Source organism: Somniosus microcephalus, chromosome 6 (assembly GCF_052327205.1).
Source record: "Somniosus microcephalus isolate GS21.2 chromosome 6, FLI_Smic_1.0, whole genome shotgun sequence".
Classification (NCBI taxonomy): Eukaryota; Metazoa; Chordata; class Chondrichthyes; order Squaliformes; family Somniosidae; genus Somniosus; species Somniosus microcephalus.
In genome coordinates this window covers 28,670,546-28,685,159 of record NC_140992.1, presented here as the reverse complement: position 1 = coordinate 28,685,159, position 14,614 = coordinate 28,670,546, and the positions used below count along the sequence as shown (strand labels likewise).

At 45.4% G+C, this 14,614-nt stretch overlaps 1 protein-coding gene across 2 annotated transcripts in view; it reads left to right on the top strand.

Moving 5' to 3' along the window:
- Nucleotides 1-288: 288 nt before the first annotated feature.
- LOC147115554 (plastin-1-like) overlaps nt 289-14,614 on the top strand; it is a 203,946-nt gene continuing 189,620 nt past the window's right edge. Inside the window, exon 1 of one of the 2 annotated variants that reach the window (XM_085989887.1) lies at nt 289-392. The gene's annotated coding sequence lies outside the window, so the exon portion shown is untranslated. The remainder of the gene's footprint in view (nt 393-14,614) is intronic. The other variant, XM_085989883.1, reaches the window with a different exon arrangement.

Here is a 14,614-nt window from a genome sequence, read left to right as displayed (position 1 = left end):
TTTTTGTTCTTTTGTCCACTGTTTGTCCAAAAGTTGCCCACATTGGCCTGAAAAGTTGAGACGGGAAATGCAGGGGAAGGCGCCCGGTGTTTATGGTCCGCATTCCGCCTGGGTTCACTGCGTGAGAGTCCTTCACTGGCCATAGCAACCGTTGCTACATTAGCGTCACCCCTCCCCCCTCCCAAACAATTGTCCTACCTGGAACCCCGCCTCCCTATTCGATTGGCTCCCTCATTTGATTGACGCTCGCAGTTGACGGCGAAGGAAGCACCTGGAGCCCTGGGCGGGCTGTCAACAAAGTGACATCACAATGCTGCCACTCCCGGAGCAGAGCTGCGCCAGTGTCAAGAACACCCTGGCACCTGCTTTCAGGAGCGGAGCATATTCATTCAGTAAGTAATGTAGATTTTGCAAATTTTTAAAAATACTTTAAAAATTTACCCAAGGATAAAGTTATAGTATTGGTGAGTGAAATTTGCGGTTTAATTCTGTATGGCAAGACACTGCCGTTCTTTGAAAACCGTAACTATTGGCAAGTTGATCTCTATTTGAACTGGCTGGGTTTTCCCCACCCCCCCCACCCCCCCCAATTAAAGGATTGTTCAAATTAAACTTTGTGTGCCTTGTCCCTCGGAGGACTTCGACTACTTTTATGTGTTAGATTATAGGGCTCATAAAACTTTGGAGGTGGAATTTTGGTCAGTGCGTGCGATGCACGATCAGACTATTGTTGCTAACCAATTTTTTTTTTAGTTTGCTTTTCAGATCTTGGATTGAATTCGGTTTTAATGTTACACCAATCCTTTGCTATAAAACTAAGCAGATAGGAATCATAATGTTATGAAGAGTTCTTTATGATTTTTACACTTGTTTCATTTAAAAACAGTTATTTGTTCAATGTTGCAGAGTTAATTCTTTGATAAATCTACACAAAACCTTTCAGTGAAAATGACCCACGCTTCATTGCAACAATTATTTTTTCGACCAGTAATGATTGTGCAAAGTATCCTAATTTTTTCAAAATTAAAATACAAATGCATTACATGTATTTGGAAGGGATCTAAAGTATTTTGGTTTGCCCTGTGGTTAAACCAATATTGCTTTTTTTCGGAGTTTATAAACTTTTTATTCAGCAGACTGTAACCTAGAGAGCATCCTTTATTCAGGAATTAAGCTTGGAGTACTAGCATTTTGAGTATAATATACTCAGGCACATGAAACATCTAACTTGGTAAAATCCTCATTAAAATTGACAGCCGCAATATCACATAGAGTATTTCTGGCAATGAATCATTCATTTTTTTTATTTAATTGCAATTGTGAAGGATTAAATATAAGTATTCCATAATGTATGTAGCAATGATGGATAACAAATATGTATGCCAAGGTAGTTCAGTGGCAACGTGGGAACTACCTGGAGTGGATGGATATGGGCTTTTGCCTGCAATTCGCCTATGCTGAGTTTGAGACCTTTTGCTACGTTGCTGTGCGGAGGTGATGAACAGAGGCAGGAGAAAGTATTGATCCAGTCACAAAAAGAGTGCTCTTGCACACTTTGAAACAGCTGTATAAAGGGCAGCGTAGACTGATCTCTACCCCAAGGCCCTTAACTGGGGTGAGAGCACGGTGTGGTAAATTTAAGGAAATCAGAAGAAAAATAATCAAACTTTTTTATTTGCTGGAAAACAACTTTTTATTTCCCACCAAGTAGTGTTTTATATTTGATTCAGCTTGATCTTGCCTATAGTTCTGTTTATCTGATATGCATATTCTTGATGTACAATATGAAATATTGAAAACCGATGACCCTATGTTTTCACATCCCCAAATATAACTGTGCAGGAGATTCTGCAGAGCTTTAAAGTTCTCAAAGTACATGTTAACTTCTGTGCACCTTATGAAGACATTATCAACTTATTGTCATCCGATCAGCACCATTTGAGTTATTTAAACCAATTTACAACAACAACAACTTACATTTATATAGCGCATTTAACATAGTAAAACCTTCCCAAGGTGCTTAACAAGAGTGATATCAATAAAAAAAAACATTTTTGACACCGAGCCACGGAAAGAAATATCAGGACAGATGACCAAAAGCTGGATCAAAGAGAAGCATCTTAAAAAAGGAGAGAGAGGTAGAGAGGCGGAGAGATTTAGGGAGGAAATTCCAGAGAAAGAAAGACTTGCATTTATATAACGCCTTTCAGGACCACCGGACGTCTCACAGCGCTTTACAGCCAATGAAGTACTTTTGAAGTGGAGTCACTGTTGTAATGTGGGAAATGCAGCAGCCAATTTGCGCACAGCAAGCTCCCACAAACAGCGATAATAATCTGTTTTTATGTTGGTTGAGGGATAAATATTGGCTAGGGCACCGGGAATAACTCCCCTACTCTTCTTCGAAATAGTGCCATGGAATTTTTTACTTCCACCTGAGAGAGCAGACGGGGCCTCGGTTTAACGTCTCATCCAAAAGACAGCACCTCCAACAGTGCAGCACTCCCTCAGCACTGGACTGGAGTGTCAGCCTAGCTTTGTGTGCTCAAGTCCCTGGAGTGAGACTTGAACCCACAACCTTCTGACTCAGAGGCGAGTGGGCTACCAACTGAGCCACAGCTAGCTTAGGGCCAGGGCAGCTGAAAGCGCGGCCGCCAATTTAGATTAATATGATTTGCAAATTCATTTCCTCTTTGCTTTCCTCACCAACAAATTCAGTGCTATTAATAGTGTAATGTCATGTAAGCTATATCCCTGAAACAATTCACTCCAAAGAGCTGACAAACTGGCTGGTGAAAAAAGTTTATGCAGCAACAGATCTACTACAGAATTTAATTTTTTTAATCAAAGCGTTATTTCTACTATCAGAGGCAACAAGTTACTGATGTAATTGTGCATTATGTATGGACACGATAAAGAGCTGTATCTTGAAACATTGTTGTCATCTTGACCAAGCCTAAATTTTCAGATGATTAGAGTAGCCATTTATTGATAAGGTGGAATTGCTTTTTACATCAACAACAACTTGCATTTATATAGCATCTTTAACGTAGTAAAACATCCCAAGGCGCTTCACAAGAGAGTTATCAAACAAAATTTGACACCGAGCCACATAAGGAGATATTAGGACAGATGACCAAAAGCTTGGCCAAAGAGGTAGGTTTTAAGGAGCATCTTAAAGGAGGAGAAAGAGGTAGAGAGATGGAAAGATTTAGGGAGGGAATTCCAGAGCTTGGGGCTTAAGCAGCTGAAGGCACAGCCACCAATGGTGGGGCGATTAAAATTGGGGATGCACAAGAGGCCAGAATTGGAGGAGTGCGGAGATCTCAGAGAGTTGTAGGGCTGGAGGAGGTTACAGAGATAGGTAGGGGGCGAGGCCATGGAGGGATTTGAAAACCAGGATGGGAATTTTAATATAGAGGTGTTGCTGGACCGGGTGCCAGGGAGCAAATGTAGGTCAGCGAGCACAAGAGAGAGATGGTAAATGGGACTTGGTGCGAGTTAGGACCCGGGCAGTAGCGTTTTGGATGAGCTCAAGTTTACATAGAGTGGAAGATGGGAGGCCAGTCAGGTATTGGTGGTGTTACACTACTTGTTAAAATAATGAGAAAGGATAAATGTTACTGATAGCTTTTTACTTAGGGTATGCTATTAGGTGTGTGAGTTCTTTCTAAATTGTCATCTTCACAGAATCACAGAAGCCCCACAGTGCAGATAGGGGCCATTTCGGCCCATCGAGCCTGCACCGACACATATCCCACCCGATCCCCATAACCCCTACACCAACACATATCCCACCCTATCCCCACGTATTTAATCCCCCCTAACACTAAGGGTCAATTTATCATAGCCAATCCACCTAACCCACACATCTTTGGACTGTGGGAGGAAACCAGAGCACCCGGAGGAAACCCCACGCAAACACGGGGAGAATGTGCAAACTCCACACAGACAGTCACGCGAGGCTGGATTCAAACCCAGGTCCCTGGCGCTTGTGAGGCAACAGTGCTAACCACTATGCCACCGTGCTGCCACAGTGGTTATGTCCATATAATTTCAGTAAACACTATCTTTTCATGGTTTGTCATCATTTTGTGTCTAAATGCTACTTACACTATGTCAAAACAATCAAACACTGCCCTCAGTTAAAATAAGTGACTGGTACAGTCAGGGGGACAGTTGTGCCATTTCACAACAAAATATGTCAGAACCACTGTGGCAATCCCGGTTTCATGGGATATGTTAAAGAATTTGCACCCAATCACCACTGGGTGAATGGAAGGTTTGGGTGATACAGATTGTTGTCTGATATTTATACACCTACATCAGGCGACAAACAATAAGTTAGAGAGTAGGTGTGACTGCAATCATTTTATTTTCGGGAGCAAAGGATGTAGCCTTAGCCAAGTGAGATTAGATTGTATATTTTGGATATTTGGATAAAAAGTTGGAGTCTGATACATTGTTGGAACAACTTGAATGCTAATATACAGGAAGAAGGAAGCCTGTGCAGTTACAAGGAACCAGGCAGGGGCTGGCAAGCTGATGCAGAATCTACCCAGACAGTTCTGGTGGGTACTGGTGCCGTTGTGCAGGGTTGAGGGTTTCCCCCAAACAAACTGGGCCAGGGGACTAGCCAGTGTTGGAGTAGGAGACCTGCTAGAGTAATTTCAAGCACAGTGGAGGTGGGTAGAGAGACTGTGAAACACCCCGCAAAAGCTTACTCCGAGCACAGCTGGGTGGATGTACAGCACACTGATATTTACACTAGCAAAATGTAGAGAGCTCTGACCATGTTAAACTAGATGGCGAGTCGTCAACAACAGCAGCAATTTGCATATATAGAAATCACCCTTTAATGTAGAAAAAAATCCTCTCTGCTTCATCGAGGTGTAATCAAAAAGTGTGGTCTGAGGCCACAGGGATTTAATATTACACAGAATCATACAGCATACAACTGTTGAAAGAGAAATGGTGTTTAAAATCCTGAACTGTTGAATTAAAAAGGTCATGGAATAAATTCAACATGAACGTTCCGCATCAGTTAGCACGGCACAGCTGAAGTGAAGCATTGAGATTAGTTCTCTCCTGGCTCTTTCGGAGAATGAGCCTGCTCAAAAGCTTTCCACTGAGATAATAATGCTGCTGTTTGAGTCCTAGACCATTTATTTTTTAATTTAAAAAGGTCTAACATAATATTTTTAATTTTAAAGGAAAGCTTCTTTTGTCATAAAACTTAATCTGCATATTTTGGAAATAATTTTAAAATAATACATTTAATTGATATTATACCTATTGCCACCATAAATCTAATATTCCATGGCCTAGAAATTCAGTATAGCCACGTTTGGGGCGCTACAGCTGGGCGTTCGCTAAATTTAACGCCCAGCGCAACTTAGTGCCACCTTCGCCAATATTCAGTTGCATTGCCCCAAGAGGTTGCTGCTGCGCTAAAGCAGGAGATGCATGACTATCATAAGGCGCTAAGCTGGCGATCCGGGGCGCAACCACCGAGGGCGGGCGCAGCGCAGGTGCGGCGAGTTTCTGAATGAAGGCAGACACGCTGGCGCCGGTCAGCTCTTAAAGGGGGAGGGTCGACTTGTTTGGCTGCCATGCCCTGCACACTGCAGCCCTGAAGCAAGGCCTGACCATTGCTGGTTCATCAGTTCTACGCCCTGGACCATGGGGAAGCCCGCTATTCTTCCAAATCCCATTGCACGCTCTTGCTGCTTGTCCAGGGTCATGGGGAAGGAGATGTACTGACGTCTCCTTCTGAAAAGGGCATTGTTCACCTGGCGGATGCAGCAATGTACCGCGAACTGGGAGATGTTGGTAATGTCCCCAGTAGTGGATTGGAAGGAGCCGGTGGCATAGAAGTTGAGAGCCACCGTCGCCTTCACTGCCACCGACAGAGACGTCCTGCTCCTCAGCTGTGGCTGCAGATCTGTGCGAAGCAGGTGGCAGATCTCAGTGACCACCTCCCTTCTGAATCGCAGCCTCCGAACACACTGCTCCTCAGACATGTTCAGATATGAGAACTGCTGGCGGTATATCCTGGGTGGGTAAGGCCTCCTGTGCCGACGCCTGTTGGCCCTTCTCTGTCTGGCCATGACTGGCACTCTCTCACAGCGTCTCGGATCCCTTTGAATGCAATGCAGAAAGCCAACGTTTCCACCCATTGCAGCCCCCATTATATGTGGCGACTCAAGGCTATGGCACTGAAAGTGAAATCCAAGTGCAAAGCTCTGGCCTGAAGCCAGAAGTACCTGTGCGAGCGCTGAGTCAAAGCAGAAAGCTCTCTGCCTTTGTCTCTCACACAGAAGGATTGGCACAAAATGGCTGCCACTTATAATGCAGGAGGAGTCCCCTTTAAATAGCGCCCCCCGCGCCCCGCAGCGACTGGGAACCGTTCCCCTCTACCAGTCGCTGGGGGCACCAGGCGCAAGGAAGGGCAGTGCCACTGAAGCTCCGGTTCGGGGCGCACCAAGGGCGTTGCACCATGAAATGACGTCAGGATCTGCGCGTGCAGCTGAGCGGGCACTGCGGTTTAGCGCCGCCGCTAAATCTTGAGTGAAGTTCGCGAGAGGCGCAGATCGCGCCGCACCCAGGCGCAAGCCGCTTAGCGTCCCACTTCTCTTCCTCCTAAGGTGCTAGCTGTTACGTCCGTGTGTAATTGAGACACGGACTGCAGGAGTTGGTTATAACAGGTGTTTACTGAGTGGAGACAAAACTGGAACTACTGTACAAAGTTACTACACAGGCTTATATACAGGGGTGGTCACTACTGGTACTGCAGTATACAGGGGCTGCAGAATATAGTTCCTTCTTCAAAGTACAATTCCTCCCCTTTTAGCTAAACAGTACATAACATTCGATTAATAATTAAATAACATATTTACAATTACAGTTGCTATACACATTAGCTGAAGTTAAACAATTATAAATTCAGTCTTTGAGGAGGCTTCCTGATTCTGTCTGGATAACGCCTCTTTGGGGTATCAGGTTCTTCTGGCAAAGTTGATTCAGGATCAACGTCGTTGTTTGGTTCGTCTGCTTCCAATATCACCGATTCTGAGGTAGATGCAATTGGTACTTCGGTTTCATCACCAGGTGTATCGGATCGTGGTGTGGATTTGACGTTTTCCAGTGACTCTAGAATCTGGTCAGCATGACGTCTTACAATGCTCTCTCCAACATCCACGGTATACATTAGAGGTCCTTGCCGTGTGCAGATTGTTCCTGGCTGCCATTTCTCTGTGCGGTAGTCCCGGGCCAAAACTGGTTGACCTATCTTAAAACTCCTGGTCGGCCTTTCATTCATATTCTGAAACTGCCTGTTCTCCACATCTCTTCTGATGTTTGGCTTAACCAAATCCAAGCGGCATCGTAGTCTTCGATTGAAGAACATCATGGCTGGAGTTTGGTTGGTAACCGCATGTGTCGCATTCCGGTAGGCAAACAAGAAGTTATCCACCTTCTGTTGTAGGGGTATGTCTTCATTACCCATTGCCTTGATAGCCTTCTTGAATGTTTGAACGAACCTCTCAGCCAATCCATTGGTGGCTGGATGATATGGGGCGGATGTGTAATGCTTAACACCATTGTTCTTTAAGAACCTCCGGAACTCTTCAGACACAAACTGTGGTCCATTGTCGGAGCAAATCTGTTCAGGCAGCCCATTTCTGGCGAATATGGTTCGTAAGACTGTGATCGTTTTTTCTGTGGTGGTTGAGGACATTTTTATTACCTCTGGCCACTTTGAATGTGCATCCACCACAATTAAAAACATTGAGTCCATAAATGGACCAGCAAAATCAATGTGCACCCTTTGCCATGGAGATGAGGGCCACTCCCATGGATGTGGAGGGGCTTGTGGTGGGGCGTTTTGGACCTTCTGGCATCCTGTACAGCTCTTGGTCATCTCTTCGATTTCTCTATCAATTCCCGGCCACCACACAAACGCTCTGGCTAAGTTCTTCATTTTTACCCCTCCCAGATGACCCTCACAGAGCTCATTGAGCACTCTATCCTTCAATTTGGGTGGAATTACTACTCTGGATCCACACATCAAGGTTTCTCGGCACACTGACAGCTGTTCTCTTCTCGGCGAGAATGCTGGCAACAGTGGTTCGCCATGTGCTGGCCATCCCTTCACCGTTAAATCATAGACCCTGGAGAGTGTCGGGTCATTTCGTGTTTCCTTTTCTATGTTTGCATTCGTCACAGGTAGACATTCGACTATGGTCGAGTGGAATATCTCCACAGGATCCACTGCAGGTGCTTCTTCCACCGTCGGCAACGGTAGGCGCGACAATCCATCAGCATTCCCATGCTGTTTAGTTCCTTTGTACTCGATGTCATATTGGTGTGCCCCTAGGAAAAGGGACCACCTCTGTAGCCGTTGTGCTGTCATTATCGGGACGCCCTTCTGAGGGTTGAAAATGGAGACAAGAGGTTGATGATCAGTTAGTAGAGTAAATTTCTGACCGTGCAGGTAGTGATTGAACTTCTTCACCCCCCACACCAGGCTGAGGGCCTCTCTGTCAATCTGGGCGTAGTTACGCTCGGCTGAAGTTAACGAGCGTGACGCAAAAGCTATCGGCCTCTCTGAACCATCAAGGAATTTATGTGACAGTACCGCTCCAATGCCGCAGGGAGACGCATCACACGCCAGTCTTATCGGTAGTGATGGGTTGTAGTGAGCCAATACTTCTCTTGAAGTGATTAGGTCTTTACTCTTCTGAAAGGCCCGCTTACATTCATTGCTCCATTTCCATGCTACTCCAGTTTGTAGTAGGGCGTTCAGTGGGTGCAGAATTGTGGACAAATTTGGCAAAAACTTATGGTAATAATTCACCAATCCGAGGAATGACCTCAGTTGCGACACATTTTCAGGCGCTGGAGCCTTAACTACCGCTTCAATTTTGTCAGGGGACTTATGTAACCCCTCTTCACCAATCACGTGGCCACAATACTGTGGTAAACCACTGTTAACTCTGTACAAGTCCGGGCATGTCTCCACCCCTGGCTCCACCCCTAAGCCCGGGTATAAAGGTGACTCACCACCCTTCCCCCGGGAGCTGTTAGGATGGATTCACTAGCAGAGGCATGCTCCAGTTCTTAGTCAATAAAAGCCTACTTCATACAAGTCCATCTCGTAGTCTTTGGTGTTGTTGATAGCGCATCAAATACGATATCTGTTTCTTAAAAAACTCGCACTTGGGGCGATTGGCTCGTAGCCCATGTTCTCTCAGTCTAGTGAGCACCTGCTCTAGGTTGGCAAGGTGTTCACTGTCATTTTCACCTGTCACTAGGATGTCGTCCAAGTAACACTGAGTCCCCGGAATCCCTTGCAGGACTTGTTCCATCGCTCTTTGCCATATCGCCGGAGCTGATGGCACTCCGAATACCAGTCGATTATACTGGTAAAGACCTTTGTGAGTGTTTATCGTGAGATACTTCCTAGAGGATTCTTCAACCTCCATCTGCAAATATGCTTGTGCTAGGTCAATTTTTGTAAAATGCTTCCCTCCAGATAGTGAGGCAAAAATATCTTCTATCCTCGGGAGAGGATACTGCACTGTGTGAAGGACTGGGTTCACAGTCACCTTGAAGTCCCCACAGATGCGAACCTTCCTTGGCTCCTCAGACTTATTGTTTAACGTTTTCTTCATGACAGGAACGATGGGTGTCACCCACTCACTCCAGTCTACCTTAGATAACACGCCTGCATTCTCCAGATTCTCCAGCTCTGCCTCGACGGCTGGGCGAATTGCATACGGTACCGGTCTTGCTTTGAAAAACTTGGGAATTGCATTCTCTTCTATTTTTATTGAGGCGGTTACGCCTTTAAGAGTTCCCAGTTCTTGTTGAAATACCTCTTTAGCGTTAGCTAAGATTTTTGACAATCGTCCAGGTGTGACGTCGTCATCCTTTTTACCAGCCACAGTCAGTGCCTGAATGGAGTGCCAGTCTAAACTTATCTTTCTGATCCATTCACGTCCCAATAACGGTGGTCCACCATCTTGCAGTATGTACAGATACAATTTCCGTATTTTCTTGCCGTTGTATTCGACAGGCACCCTTATTTTCCCTCTGGGGTATACTTTCTGCCCCGTATATGTCGTCAAGACAATGGATGTGTCTTTCAAGGGTATGTGTGAGAATAGCCGCTCGTAGTCTCGTCGATTCATGACGGTCAGGGCTGATCGTGTATCCAATTCCATTTTGACTTGGGACCCTGCTATCGTGAGGGTGACCGAAATGGTTCGGTGATCCTCTTTTGCGATTACGTTGTGAAGTTTGAGACAGCTTAGTCTCTTGTTCCCAGATTCACTATCGCTCTTCTGGTCTTCGGAACTACTGTCCGTCATCTTTTGTACTTTCCTGTACTGTTCCTTAGTAGCCTTTTTGTTGTCGTTAGTGTTCTTCCCAGACCTGCAAACTCGTGCAATGTGTCCCATCTTTCCGCATTGCCTGCGTATTTTGTCCTTGGACCAGCAGTCCTTCTGGTCATGGTTTGTTCTGCCGCAGCAATAACATTTTTCAAATCCCCGTGTCATTTCATGGGTGCCGTATTCCTGTGGCTTTTGCTGTATTTCCGCAGCTCCCCTTGCTGCTGCTTCGTACGATACTGCCACGCTGAAAGCCTTATTTAGCGTCAGCTTTTTCTCTGTGAGTAACCGCTTCTGGGTTCCTTCACTCAGGAGTCCACAGACAAATTTGTCCCGTAGGGTATCTGCCAGTCCCGCTCCGAACTGGCAGTGCTTTGATAGTTTGTGTAGTTCCGTAAGGTAATCAGCATTGCTCTCATCTTTATGCTGATTTCTCTTGTGGAATTTAAATCTTTCTGCTATCAGCAGCGGTGTAGGATTTAGGTGTTCCTGTAGGATATCAACAATTTCGTTAAAACTCTTCGCCATCGGTTTGGCTGGAGTGATCAGGTTCCGCAATAGGCCGTACGTTCTTGCGCCCATTAAGTTTAGTAGTACCGATGCCTTTTTCTCATCGGCTACTTCATTTGCCTTGCAATATACTTCGACTCTTTCCACATACGTGGTCCAGTCTTCTATTGCATTGTCGAAGGCAGTGATATTGCCAGTCTTCGGCATCTTGGAGATCTAAGATGGCGCCTCCCGCGCTTTGCCTTCTTCACCGATTGATTAAGATGGCGCCTCCCGCGCTTTCTGTCTTCTCCGCTGCTGCTAGCGCTGTTGCTGGCGTTTTTATGCCTCGATGGCGACGCCCTATGGTCTTAGCGCACTTCCCCCCCCGCGCTGCTGCTAACGCCGCTCTCCGCGGTCCCCATGGCAAACCAGCTCCTCGCGGCTTTCTGCGCTTCTAATTTCTTTTATTTTAATTACTGTTCCCGTCGTCAGAGCAAACCCTACGGGACACTTTCCTCCCTCTTCTCGGGTCTGTACGCTGTCCGGCTTCGTAGCACCGGCCGTGCCCTGTGTGCTCCACCCTCTCTCTCTCCTCTTCTCGACAACGCTGCTCGGCCCCGTTGAAAAGCCACCCGATCGAGCTCTAGCCCGCCGCAGCCCAGGAAGGATCAGTGTACTACCTGCCACCAGCCCGATTAGCTGGAACACCATAGACAGGATAACCAAGCCCCGCTCTCGACAGCCTCTCCTGCAAATCTTCGAATTCGATGAATCAGAGGCGGTTGCCCACGGTCGACGCCCGTTTCTTCTGTTTGTTTTTTTTTCTCTTCCTTCTGGCCTCGACCTCTAACAACTTCGCTTCAGGGATGGATCCCCATGAGGTGGTGCAAAACTGTAGGTAAGTTCGGATCTGTTCGTCGCCAGTGTTACGTCCGTGTGTAATTGAGACACGGACTGCAGGAGTTGGTTATAACAGGTGTTTACTGAGTGGAGACAAAACTGGAACTAACTATACAAAGTTACTACACAGGCTTATATACAGGGGTGGTCACTACTGGTACTGCAGTATACAGGGGCTGCAGAATATAGTTCCTTCTTCAAAGTACATACACTACACTAGCGGCTGGCGCTAACAACTGAATTTCTAGGCCCATGTTTCCAAAGAAAGGAATTAGTTTTTGATCACTAATTAAAGTGGAAATGTGTATAGTTATGCTGCTCCTTATCGGTCTGCTTTTTAATACCATAACAAATTTTGTAACAAACTGTATACTGAATTTTAGATTCGTGCCAGTGTTTTATAGTTCAATATCCTGAGGGGGTTAGAATGCATAAATCAGATTTGCCACCTCTTCTCATAGAGTTAAGATTTGCACAGGAAGTCCTGAGATGATCGAGTTGTGATGTTTTAGTGGTAAGATTGGACCTGTGCTAATAAAGGCATTGTTGTTTAGCAGGGTCTGCTGAATTTAATGGCAGGACCTCATTATCAATTTTTTATTCTGTTTCCGTCTTGGCAGCTGACTGGTTTGACAGGCTGGCCAGCTGCCGAGCGGAAAAGCCAGCGGTCGGAGGCCGTAGTCAGGGACTGTTGGGGATGGTCCCCGGCAAACGGAAAAGATCAGGGCTTGGAGGTGGTGGGGAAGTAAGAGCCCGGCAGTCGTGAGGGAGAGAAAGATCGGGGCTTGGTGGGGGGGATCGGCAAGTGCGGGGCAACCAGCTCGAGATCGGGGGTTGGACGGGCGGGGGAGGGTCCGGCCCATCACGGGGCAGGCAGCTCGAGATCTGGGGTGTGGGGGGTTTGGCTGATTGCGATTGTCAGAAGGGAGGCTGAAGGTTTGCTTGAGGGGCTGGGGGAGCGCTCCTGCTCCTCCTGGCTCACAAGGAGTGCTCTAAACAGAGCTTTCCTTCTGCAGCCGGCTGTTTCCGTCTCCATTTTGCTGCCGGGTTTTCCAAGCCCTGGGTAACCCAACTGGTAATTGTTAAATTTAAATTGGGCTCCCAGTTGCGCTGTGGGAGCCTGGTTTAAATACTGTAATAAAGTGTCCCACCTCTCCAAGATAGGACACAGGTACGCTATGCAACCCACTGCCATAAAAATGGCGGCAGGCGTGTATGCGGCGGGTTGGTGACGCGTTCCCCGATTTTTTTAAATGTTTAATCCCCCACCGACCCTCTCCTGCCCGTCGTGGTGGGGGATAATATTGACCCCATTATTTCCACAATCATTCTCAGAGATAGTACTTAACATTACCAGGCTCCACATTACCCTTGGACTTTTTTTCTTATATAGTCCAATGCTTTGACAAGAGGTGATATTATTGATGCATTTTTGCCAATTAACTGTTGGCCTTCCATGACGTAATCACTGATATAAATCGTAATTTTACATTACTAACTCATCCGAGCTTTTATGTTACGATTGTCTGCAACCGTCATGGAATTATATGATAATAGTTTTTACTAATCATGTGTATTTTTTTAAATGGCTTTTTCTTTAGAGTAATCAATATTATATGCTACGTTGACAAAGAGTTTGACTCGAAACGTTGACTCTATTTCTCTCTCCACGGATGTTGCCTGGCCTGCTGAGTTTTTCCAGCATTTTCCGTTGTTATATGCTACATTGATGATTGGTATACAGGAAGACACAGTTTTGATAATTGTATATTTTTTAAAAAAAAATAGCGTGTATGTCTACAAAGTTTGAAATGTTATCCTATTAAACGCAATCTTCTGCTACAAAAGATCAGTACAAGAAGAACTGAGGTATAGTGATAACTATGTGATGTTATGAAAGACATGGACTGTACCTAGTAGCAGAACTCTATACCCAGTCTGTGGAATAATGGAACCTGAATAATACACACGTGAATTACTGAGCAATTGACTCACAGTTGAGAACTGGGCAGCCTGAAAGCCGCACACAACTCCGCCTATCCACCTGTTCTCCTGCAATTAGATTCCTGACCATATAAGGACATGCTGGTGCTCGACTTTAGCCTTGCAACCTTTGATCACCATCCAATACCTGTCTAAACATCTGCCTGATTAACAATGTTGCAAGGTTATAAATCTGTCACATGATTTTACAATGATTGTTTCTAAAAATGCGTTGTAAGCTATTTAAAAAGGAAATTAAACTACCAAGCATTTCACTTTAACATTGATTAAAGTTTTCCAGCTTGGACTCTTAGCAAAAAGATTTCTTAATGATAAAAATGGGAATGTTATGCAGCGATAGCAAAAGCCATGCAACAAGTTGAAAGAGCATTGTCATTTGGTGAAGTGCCTTGTAATTCACATTGGTAAACAGAGAAGTGGGTATTGTCATTGCATGCGTCACAGTTTTATCTTTAAATCTATACACTTAAAAAGAGCAAAAGTTAATGCAGTGTACTGTAGTGTGAACTTATTGTGGTGGCTAACACAGCAGACTCTTAATCTGAACTGGATTTTATTGGAGCAGATTTTTCCTGGCAACTGAATGAACCTTCTTCAGTATGGTGACAATGCCTGCTTCATGTCCTACTTATATTAGAACCATTTCCATTTTTGTTGTGTAAGGGCATCAAAGGATATGGAGCAAAGGCGGGTAAATGGAATTGAGGTACAGATTAACCTTGATCTGAACAAATGGCAGAACAGCTCGAGGGCTGAATGGCCTCCTCCTATGTTCCAATTTGTTACAGCTTATTGAAATTCACTCCATTTAGGTTACAGGGCAG